Raw genomic sequence first — 11,659 nt, forward strand, 5'->3', positions numbered from 1 at the left:
TTGTCGTCCTTAAATTTATTTTTTAAAATAAATTTATTTATTTTATTTATTTTAGGCTGCGTTGTGCCTTCACTGCTATGCACGGGCTCCCTGCAGCTGTGGCGAGCGGGGGCCCCTCCTCGTGGCAGTGCGCGGGCTTCTCACTACAGTGGCCTCTCCCGCTGCAGAGCACGAGCTCTAGGCACGCGGGCTTCTGCAGTTGTGGCTCGCAGGCTCTAGAGCACAGGCTCAGTAGTTGCGGTACACAGGCTTAGTTGCTCCACAGCATGTGGGATCTTCCTGGGCCAGGGCTCAAACCTGTGTCCCCTGCATTGGCACGTGGATTCTTAACCACTGAGCCACCAGGGAAGCCCTCCTTAAAATTTTAATGACATAGATGACTTAAGGTTTAATCAATATCTTTGTCCTCTTTTCAAACATATGAAGACCTTAAAATGATTTAACTCCGATTGCCCCTGCCATCTTCTATACTTCTATATTTTTATTATTTAGTGGTTTCATCTCTTTTTTTTTAACATTTTCTTTTGAAATAATTATAGATTCATAGGAAGATGCAAAGATAGTACAGAGTGGTCTCTGTGTTTTCCACCCAGTACCTTCTGAAAGTTACATCTTATACAAATACAGTGCAATATCAAAGCCAGGAAGTTGACATCGGTACAATGTTTATTTATAGTTCTGTGTCGTATTATCACGTGTAGGTTTGTGTGACCACTACTGTAATCAAGACACAGAACTGATCCACCACCATAAAGCTTTCCCTTGTGATATTCCTTTATGGTCTCACCCTCACCCCTGTTCTACCACTGTCTCCAACCCCTGGCAACTACTAATCTGTTCTCCCTCTCAATAATTGTATCATTTCAAGAATGTCATATAAATGGAATTGTACCATATGTGACCTTTTGAGATTGGCTCTTTTCACACAGCATAAAGTCCTTGAGATGTATCCACGTTGTTGAGCTAGTTTCTTCCTTTTTATTGCAAATTGTGTCACTGATATCACCACTGTTTTGTTTTTATTCCCTCAACGTTTGCTATTATTCTGTTATTACTCAGATTTATTGACGTGTTTACTAGTTTCTCTACTTACTGTTCCCTGCATCACTCTACTTCCTTCTGAGTTCCATTTCCTACTTGCTGAAAGTACTGTAATATTTAGTAATTCTTGCAGTGAGGGTTTGTTAGTGCTAAATTCTTCCCATCTCTATTTATCCAAAATTATCATTTCCCCCCTTTTTAAAAAACGAGGTGTAGTTGATTTACAATATTGTGTTAGTTTCAGTTGTGCAGCAAAGTGATTCACTTATATGTATACATATATGTTTCAGATTCTTTTCCATTATAGGTTATTACAAGGTATTGAATATAGTTCCCTGTCCCATACAGTAAGTCCTTTTTGTTCATCTATTTTATATATTGCAGTGTGTATCTGCTAATCCCAAACTCCTAATTTATCCCTCCCCCTTCTTTCCCCTTTGGAAACCATAAGTTTGTTTTCTTTTTTTTTTTTTTTTAATTAATTAATTAATTAATTTTTGGCTGTGTTGGGTCTTCGTTTATGTGCGAGGGCTTTCTCCAGTTGCAGCAAGTGGGGGCCACTCTTCATCGCGGTGCGCGGGCCTCTCACTGTCACGGCCTCTCTTGTTGCGGAGCACAAGCTCCAGATGCGCAGGCTCAGTAGCTGTGGCTCACGGGCCTAGCTGCTCCGCGGTATGTGGGATCTTCCCAGACCAGGGCTCGAACCCGTGTCCCCTGCATCGGCAGGCGGACTCTCAACCACTGCGCCACCAGGGAAGCCCATAAGTTTGTTTTCTATGTCTGTGAGTCTGTTTCTGTTTTATAAATGAGTTCATTTGTATTATTATTGTTATTATCTTTTTTTGCGGTATGCGGGCCTCTCACTGTTGTGGCCTCTCCCGTTGCGGAGCACAGGCTCCGGACATGCAGGCTCAGCGGCCATGGCTCACGGGCCCAGCCGCCCCGCGGCATGTGGGATCTTCCCAGACCAGTGCACGAACCCGTGTCCCCTGCATCGGCAGGTGGACTCTCAACCACTGCACCACCAGGGAAGCCCTGTATTATTTTTTAGATTCCACATATAAGTGATATATAATATTTGACTTTCTCTGTCTTACTTCATTTAGTATATTCTCTCGGTCCATCCATGTTGCTGCAAATGGCAATATTTCATTCTTTTTTATGGCTTAGTAATATTCCATTGTATATATGTACAACATCTTCTTTATCCATTCATCTGCTGATGGGCATTTAGGTTACTTCCATGTCTTGACTATTGTACATAGTGCTGCTAGGAACATAGGGGTGTGTGTATCTTTTCAAATTAGAGTTTTCATCTTTTCTGGATATATGTCCAGTAGTGGGATTGCTGGATCATATGGTAGCTCCCCCTTTACTTTGAAAGGTGGTTTGGGTGAATAGATATTTCTAGACTCAAAGTTATTTTTTCATGAAACTTTGAAGATATCATACCCTTATCATCTGACTTTTGTTGTTGTTGAGAAGTCTCCTGTCAATCTAATTGTTATTCATCTACAGGTAGTCTTGTCAACCCTCCTCTGCTGCATATCCAGCTCTCTGCTCACTCCATAGCCTTTAAGATTTTCCTGTTGCCTTTTGAGGTCCACAGCTTCACCACCATGTTTTTAACTTGTGGATTTATTTTTATTTATCTTATTCTCACTCATCTCAGAAAACCTTTTTTTTTTGGCTGTGCCATGTGGCTTGTGGGATCTTAGTTCCTCGACCAGGGATTGAACTGGCCCTGGCCATGAAAGCACCAAGTCCTAACCACTGGACTGCCACGGAATTCCCTCAGAACAACTTTTGAAAATAAAGATTCATGACTTTTTTTTAAGGCATGGAAAACTCTTAGCCAACATATCTTTAATATTTCCCCCTTCTCTATATTCTTTTTCCAAAGTCAGGATTATTGAAGAACAATTTACATGCAGTAAAATTTACCTTGTGGAGACAATACCGTTGGGTGAATTTTGATGTACGTAGTTATGTAACCATCACTGCAATCGTAGAATATTTCCTTCACCCCCAAAAGTTCCAGTTCCCTCATTTCCTATGATCAATCCCCTATTTTCACCCCAGCCCCTGAAAACCATTCATCTGATTTATGTCTGTAGTTTTGCCTTTTCCAGATCGCCAAGTGAATGGAATCACAGTCTATAACCTTTGTGTCTGGGCTTTTCACTTATGAGATTTGTTGATGTTGTTGCATGTACTCAGTATTTCCTTCCTTCTTACTCCCCTGTAGTATCTCTTTGTCAGGCTATATACCACTATTTGTTCATGTCTTCACCAGTTAATGGACATTTGCATTATTTCCTGGTTTGGGCAATTAAGAGTAAAGCTGCTATAAATATTTCTCTTGGGTAAATATTTAGGATTGGAATTGCTGGGTCCTATGGTAATTGTATTGTTACTTTATAAGAAACTGTCAAACTGTGTTCTAAAGTGGCTTATAGCACTTTGTATTCCCACCAACACCTGTGTTTAGAGATCTCTTTGCTCCATGTTCTCACCAGCACTTAGTATTGACAGTTATTTTTAAAAGATATTCGTCATTCTAATAGTGTAGTGGTATTTTAACTAATTTATTTATTTTTGCTGCTTCGTTGCTGTGCATGGGCTTTCTCTAGTTGCAGTGAGCGGGGGCTACTCTTCGTCACGGTGCGCGGGCTTCTCGTTGCGGTGGCTTCTCTTGTTGCAGAGCATAGGCTCTAGGCACACAGGCTCAGTAGTTGTGGCTCATGGGCTCTAGAGCGCAGGCTCAGTAGTTGTGGTGCATCGGCTTAGTTGCTCCGCAGCATGTGGGATCTTCCCGGACCAGGGCTCCAACCCGTGTTCCCTGCGTTGGCAGGCGGACTCTCAACCACTGCACCACCAGGGAAGTCCCTGTAGTGGTATTTTAATTTGTATTTCCCTAATAGCCAATTACCAGTATAGCAAGCATCTTTTCGTGTTCCTATTTTGCCATCTATATATCTTCTTTGGTGGAGTGTTTGTGCAAACCCTTTGCTCAGTTTTAAAATTAAGCTTTTAAAATTATTGTGTGTATTTTAAGAATTCTTTAAATATTCTGAATGTAAGTCCTTTATCAGATATGTGTTTTGCAAATATTTTCTCCCAGTCTGTGGCTTCTCTTTTCTTTTTCTTGAGTCAGACATTTTAAGTTTTGATGAAGTTTATCTTTTTTTTTTCTTTCATAGTCTATACTTTTTATGCCCCATGTAAGAAATCTTATCCCTCTCATGATCACAAAGATTTTTTTCTTAGGATTTTTCTAGAAGTTTTATAGTTCATATTTTATGCTTAGGTCTGTGACCTAACTTTTCACATATGTTATAAGGTAAGTATTGAAGTTCCCTTCCTCACTTCCCACAAATATTGATATTTTGTGCTTTCATTTCCATTTAGTTCAAAACACTTTATAATTTCCATGATTTCTTCTTTGAGCCATAGATTATTTTAGAATTGTCTCATTTAGTTTTCACATATTTGGGCGATTTCCCGGAGATCTTTCTGTTATGGGTTTCTAATTTAATTCTTTTATGGTCAGAGAACCCATTTTGTATGACATGAATATTTTATGTTTATTGAATCTTCTTTCATGGCTCAGAATATGAACTATTTTGATAAGTGTTTCATGTAAACTTAAAAAGAATGTCATCTGGGCTTCCCCGGTGGCTCAGTGGTTGAGAGTCTGCCTGCCGATGCAGGGGACCCGGGTTCGTGCCCGGGTCTGGGAGGATCCCGCATGCCGCGGAGCGGCTGGGCCCGTGAGCCATGGCCGCTGGGCCTGTGCGTCCGGAGCCTGTGCTACGCAACGGGAGAGGCCATGACAGTGAGAGGCCTGCGTGCCGCAAAACAAACAAACAAACAAACAAAACAAAACAAACAAAAAAAAGAATGTCATCTTACTATTTTTGCCCGAGCATTCTGTAAATGTCAATTACATCAAGTTGATTTATATTGTTGTTCATATCTTCTGTATAGTTACTGATTTTCTCTTTGTTCTATAAATTATTTAGATCAGTTTTGAAATAAATTCTAATTTTGCATTTATCTATATTGCCTTATAATTCAGTCAGTTTTTGCTTCATGAATTTCAAAGATCAGTTATTGGGTACAAAATATTTAGGATTGTTTTCTACTCTTCATGAATTGACCACTTTATCATTGGAAATGATTTTATTTATCCTTGGTGATATTCTTTGCTTTGAAATCCACTTTGTCTGATTTTAATATATCTTCCCCAGATTTCTCTTGGTTAGTGTTAGCATCCTTTTACTTTTACTTATTTGTGTCTTTATATTTGAAGTGCTTTTCCTGTAGGTAGCAAACAGTTGAATCTTGATTTTTTTAATCCAGTCTGATAGTCTGTGACTTTCTATTGGGGTACCCAGGCAATTTACATTTAATGTGGTTACTAATATAATTAAGTTTAAATATATAATCTTGCTATTTCTTTTCTCTTTGTCTCATGTATTCTTTGTTCCCTTTTTTCTTTTCTTCTGCCTTCTTTTGGATTAATTAAATTTTTTTGTGATTCCATTTTGTCTCCTTTGTTGGCTTATCATACATAACCCTTTCTTTGGTTATTTCAATGAGTGCTTTAGGGTTTATAGTATGTATATTTAACTTATTAGAGTCTATGGTTTTTTTTGAAGATTGTTTTTGATGGGGACCGTTTTTTAAAGTCTTTATTGCACTTGTTAAAATATTGAACTTGTTACAATATTGCTTCTGTTTTATGTTTTGGATTTTTTTTTTTTTTTTGGTCTTAACCACTGGACCGCCAGGGAAGTCCCTAAAGTCTACTTTCAAGTGATATTATACCACTTTACATATGAGAACTTTACAGTAGTATGCAGTAGTCCCCCCTTATCCATGGCTCTGCTTTCTGTGGTCTCAGTTACCTCTGGTCAATGAATGTCTGAAAGTATTAAATGGAAAATTCCAGAAACAAACAATTCATAAGTTTTAAATGGCACACCATTCTGAGTAGCATGATGAATCTTGTGCCGTCCTGCTCCATCCCATGCAGGATATGAATCATCCCTTTGTCCAGTGTAACCATATGGTATATTCTACCTGCCCCTTAGTCACTTAGTAGCCGCCTTGGTTATCAGATTGACTGTCGCGGTATCACAGAGACTGTATTTGAGTAACCCTTATTTTATTTAATAATGGCTCCAAAGTGCAAGAGGAGTGATGCTGGCAATTCAGATATTTCCTTAGTGTTCCTAATTTATAAATTAGACTTTTTTCATGAGTATGTATGTACCATAGGAAAAACATATATAGGAATAGATATTATCTGCAGTTTCAAGTATCCACTGGGGGTACCATCTCCGCTGATAGGGGGACCACTGTATTTCCATTTCTGTCCTCCTAACTCTTGTGCTATGGTGTCATACATTTTATTTTTACATATGATATAAACTCCATTCTACGTTGTCATATTTTTTATAGCCAATTATTCTTTTTTAAAAAACAGCTTTATTTAGGTATAATTTGCCTATTGTAAATGTACAATTTAATGCTTCTTAGCACATTTATAGAAGCGTGCAATCATCACCATAATCCATTTCTACCACCCTACAAAGTTCCCTCATGCTCATTTGCAGTTAATCCACATTTGCAACTTCAGCCCTAGGCAACAACTAATCTGCTTTGTCTCTCCACAAATTACATACCCTGGAATTTTACAGCATGTAGTCTTTTGTGTCTAGTTTCTTTCCCTTAACATAATGCTCTTGAGATCCATTCATACTGTTGCATGGATTATTAGACTGTTTACTTTTATTGCTGAGTAATATTCCATTGTATGGATGTACATTGTTTGTCTTTTCATTTGCACATTGAAGAACATTTAGGTTGTTTCAGTTTTAGGCTATCCCAAATAAAGCTGCTTTGAACATTCATGTTCAGATTTTTGTATGAACAGAAGTTTCATTTCTCTAGGATAAATACCAGGAGTGCGATTGCTCAATTGTATGTTAAAGTATGCTTAATTGTACAAGAAACCGTCATACTTTTTTCCAGAGTGGCTCCCCCATTTTACATTCCAACTAGCCATATATGAGAGGTCCAGTTGCTCCACATCCTTTCTAACACTTGGTATTGTCAGCCTTAATTTTAGCCAGTGTGCAGTGGTATCTCATTCTACCTTTAATTTATATTTCTCTAATGGCTAGAGAGGTTGAACATCTTTTCACATACTTATTCGCTATCTGTATATCCTTTTTATCTTTTGTGTAACTCTCAGTCACAAAGGCTTTCTCCAATATTTTCTTCTAAAAATTTTATAGTTTTACATTTGTTATATAAATGAGCCAAAGATGGCTTCTGTGTATTGACCCCTAGGCTGTTTATTTCTTCACTGCAGGCGGAGACTTATTAGCTCAAAAACCCACTGGTACCAAATGCAAATTTTTACATATTTAATTATTTTTAAAAATAGCCGAAACAAGGATATTCAGAGCCTGCTTGCTTTGCATACCTTGTGAAACCTCACAGAGTATCTGCTGAACATTAGTAAGATAGAGCTTTGTAGTTATAAGACCCCCAAGAAGGGACTTCCCTGGTGGTCCAGTGGGTAAGTCTCCACGTTCCCAATGCAGTGGGCCCAGGTTCGATCCCTGGTCAGGGAACTAGATCCCACATGGATGCTGCAGCTAAGGGTCCACGTGCTGCTACTAAGAAGTCTGCATGCCACAACTATGAGCCCACGTGCCACAACTAAAAGATCCCACATAATGCAACTAAAGATCCCGCATGCCTCAAAGAAGATCCTGCGTGCTGCGACGAAGACCTGGAGCAGCCAAAATAAATAAATAAATATTTTTTAAAAAAGAAAGACCCCAAGGAGCTCTCTAAGAGAGTCTCTACTGTGCAGCTAAGTGACAGCACCTAGACATGTAAGCCTCCTCTCAGATCATCCTCTTCCCCAGGAGTTCCTTTGCCCTCCTCCCATCCTGGGTGGAGGCCCCACCACTGTGAACCTCTGGATGGTCTCATGCTGTGAGGGAGTTTCCCTCTCAGGCAATCTTGTCCAACCCCTGGCCAGTAGAGCGTGCGTATTACTGCCTCTCATGGTCATATCTTTTTTTATTGATCAGCTCCCAAATCCCTTGAACCCCCTATAATATTTTACATTTAAATCTATGATCCATACTGAGTAATTATTTTTGTGTAAGGTGTGATTTCTTTTTTTTTTTTTTTTTTTTTATTGGTTCCAATTGTTCCAATATCATTTTTTTTTTTTTTTTTTTTTGCTATGAGTTCCAATTGTTCCAATATCATTTTTGTACCAATATCCAATATCATTTGTTTAAGAGTATCACCTATCCATTGGATTACTTTTACATTGTTATTGAAAATCAGTTGGCCATACTCGTTTGGGTCCATTTCTGGGCTCCATATTATGTTCCATTATTTCTTTCTATTTTGATACTATTGTGAATGGAGTTGTTTTCTTCATTTTTGGATTCTTTATTATCAATATATATAGATACAATTGACATTTGTATGGTGATCTTAGATCCTATGACCTTGCTAAACTTGTTTATTTGTTATTATATTGTGTTACATTATTTTATATTATAATATTAGGTTTTCTTTTTTTTTCCCCCTTGGGATTTTCTATATACAGTATCATGTCAACGGTCAATAAAAACAGTTGTATTTCCTTCTTTCCAATTTGAATGGTTTTAATTTCTTTTCTTCCTTTTTCTTTTTCGGCTTTATTTTGTCATCTAGACCATCCATCATGATGTTCAATAGATTTATTGAAAGCAGACATTTATGCCTAGCTCCTGATCTTAGGGGAAAATCATTCAGTCTTTACACTTAAGTATGGAACAAGTTGTATATTTTTCATATATTTTCTATCAGGTTGAGGAAGTTCCCTTAGAATCCTCATTTTTTGGGGAGATTTTTATCATGAATGAGTGTTAGATTTTGTCAAGTACATTTTCTTCATTCACTAAGAATATCAAGTGCTACTCATCTTGCATTCCTGGGTAAGTCACAGGATAAATACATTCTTGGTGTGATTATATAATTTGTTGGTGTGTTGGTGAATTCAGTTCACTAATATTATGTTTAAGATTTTTGCATTTATACTAATGGTGGATATTGATTTGTAGTTTTCTTTTGTTGTGATACTTTTGCCTTTGTTATCAGGGTAATTCTGGCCTCTTAGAATTCACTGGGAAGTGCTTCCTTCTCCTTTATATTTTGAAAAAAAATTTGTGAAGAATTGGTACTATTTCTTCTTTAAATATTTGATAATATTTACCAGTGAAGCCAATTTGGCCTTGGCTTTTATTTGTGAGAAGATTGTAATTATTAACCTAATTTCTTTGCTCGCTATAGGTCTATGAGACTTTGTTTTTCTTTTTGAATGAATTTGGAATTTCTTTCTAGGAATTTGTTCATCTCATATAGGTTAGTTATCTAATTTCTTGGCCTAAAGTTGCTCATAATATTATTTTATGGTTCTTTTATTTTCTGCAGGGTGAGTAATTATGTCCCGTTTTTCAGTCTTGTTTTTTGCTTGTTTTCTTTTTCTCTGTTCTTTTCTTCATTGGTTAATCTAAAGGTTTGTCACTTTTGTTGAGTTTTTCTTTTTTAATTTTATTTACTTCTTTATTTATTTTTGGCTACATTGGGTCTTCATTGCTTCGTGTGGGCGTTCTCTAGTTGCGGCGAGCGGGGACTACTCTTTGTTGTGGTGTGTGGGCTTCTCATTGAGGTGGCTTCTCTTGTTGCAGAGCATGGGCTCTAGGTGCATGGGCTTCAGTAGTTGTGGCACGTGGGCTCAGTAGTTGTGGCTTGCGGGCTCTAGAGCGCAGGCTTAGTAGTTGTGGTGCATGGGCTTAGTTGCTCCGCGGCATGTGGGATCTTCCTGGACCAGGGCTTGAACCCGTGTCCCCTGCATTGGCAGGCAGATTCTTAACCACTGTGCTACCCGGGAAGCCCCTGTTGATCTTTTCAAGGAGCCAACTTTTGGTTTCTTTGTTTTTCTGTTTCGCATGCCATTTATTTTACTCTTCTTTTTTTAATCTCTTAATTTAGAGGTCAATTATTGATTTGAGACTGTTCTTCTTTTCTGATACAGGCATGTAATGCTGGCTCTAACTGCATTTCATAACCCTTAGTATATTGTGCTTTTATTTTCATTCAATTCAAAATATTTTCTAATTTCCCTTCTGACTATTTCTTTGAGCCATTAGTAATATAGAAGTATGTTATTTAAATTCCAAATAATTGAGTTTTTCCGGATTTGTTTCTTTCTTTCTTTCTTTTTTTTTTTTGCGGTATGTGGGCCTCTCACTGCTGTGGCCTCTCCCGTTGCACAGCACAGGCTCTGGATGTGCAGGCTCAGCGGCCATGGCTCACAGGCCCAGCCACTCTGCGGCATGTGGGATCCTCCCGGACCGGGGCACGAACCCGTGTCCCCTGCACCAGCAGGTGGACTCCCAACCACTGCGCCGCCAGGGAAGCCCCCAGATTTCTTTCTGTTGTTGATTTCTAATATAGTTCCATTGTGGTTAGGGAACATACTTTGTAGGATTACAGTTCATTTAAGTTTATTGCGGCTTGCTTTGTGGCCTAATATATAGCCTATCCTGGAGAATGTTTTGCGTGTGCTTGAAAATAATGTGCATTCCTCAGTAATTGCATGGTGCATTCTAAATATATTAAGTTGGTTGATAATGTTGTTCATGTCTTTCATATCCTTGTTGAATTTCTGTATATTTGTTCTATTGATTATTGAGTGTGATTTATTGAAATATCCAACTCTTATTGTTGATTTGTCTATTTTTCCTTCAGTTCTGTCATTTTTGATTCATATGTTTTGAGACTTCATTATTAGTTACATATACATTTATAATTATTATATCTTTTTGATATATATTGACCCTTTTATCATTATGAGATATTCCTCTCTTAGGTACTATTTCTTGTTTTGAAGTTTATTTTCTCATAGACTAATATAGTCACTCTACCTTGATTATTGTTACTGTTAGCTTTGTAAATCTTTTTCCATCCCTTTAGTTCCTACCTATTTGTGTCTGAATTTAAGGTGTTTTCCATAGACAGCATGTAGTTGGCTCTTACTTTTTTTACCTCCAATGTGATAATCTCTGCATTTTGATTGGGGGCATTCAAACTATTCATGTTAATGTAATTATTTACATGGTTGGATTTACATTGGTCATTTTTCTATTTGTTTTCTGTGTCTTCCTCCTATACATAAATGTTTCTTTTTAAATTCCTCTGTTGATTTTTTTTTACTATATTTTTAGTTATTTTCTTAGTGATTACTCTAAGATTATTATATGCATCTCAATTTTTCACAGTTGCCTTCAGATAAATATGCTCTCAACTTTCTTAAAATACAGAAACTCTGATGCAATATGGCTCCATTCCTATCCCCACTTTGTACTACCATGTTATCATATACATTCCATCAATACATGGTAAAATGCAACAGTACAATATTATAATCATTGCTTTATGCAATGTAATGTCTTTTAAAACAATTAAGAGAAGACACAATATATGTATAAAATCTTTTATATTGGCCTATTTATTTACCATTTTCAGCGAT

The sequence above is a fragment of the Lipotes vexillifer genome, unplaced genomic scaffold (assembly GCF_000442215.2).
Source record: "Lipotes vexillifer unplaced genomic scaffold, Lipotes_vexillifer_v1.1 scaffold443, whole genome shotgun sequence".
Taxonomy (NCBI): domain Eukaryota; kingdom Metazoa; phylum Chordata; class Mammalia; order Artiodactyla; family Lipotidae; genus Lipotes; species Lipotes vexillifer.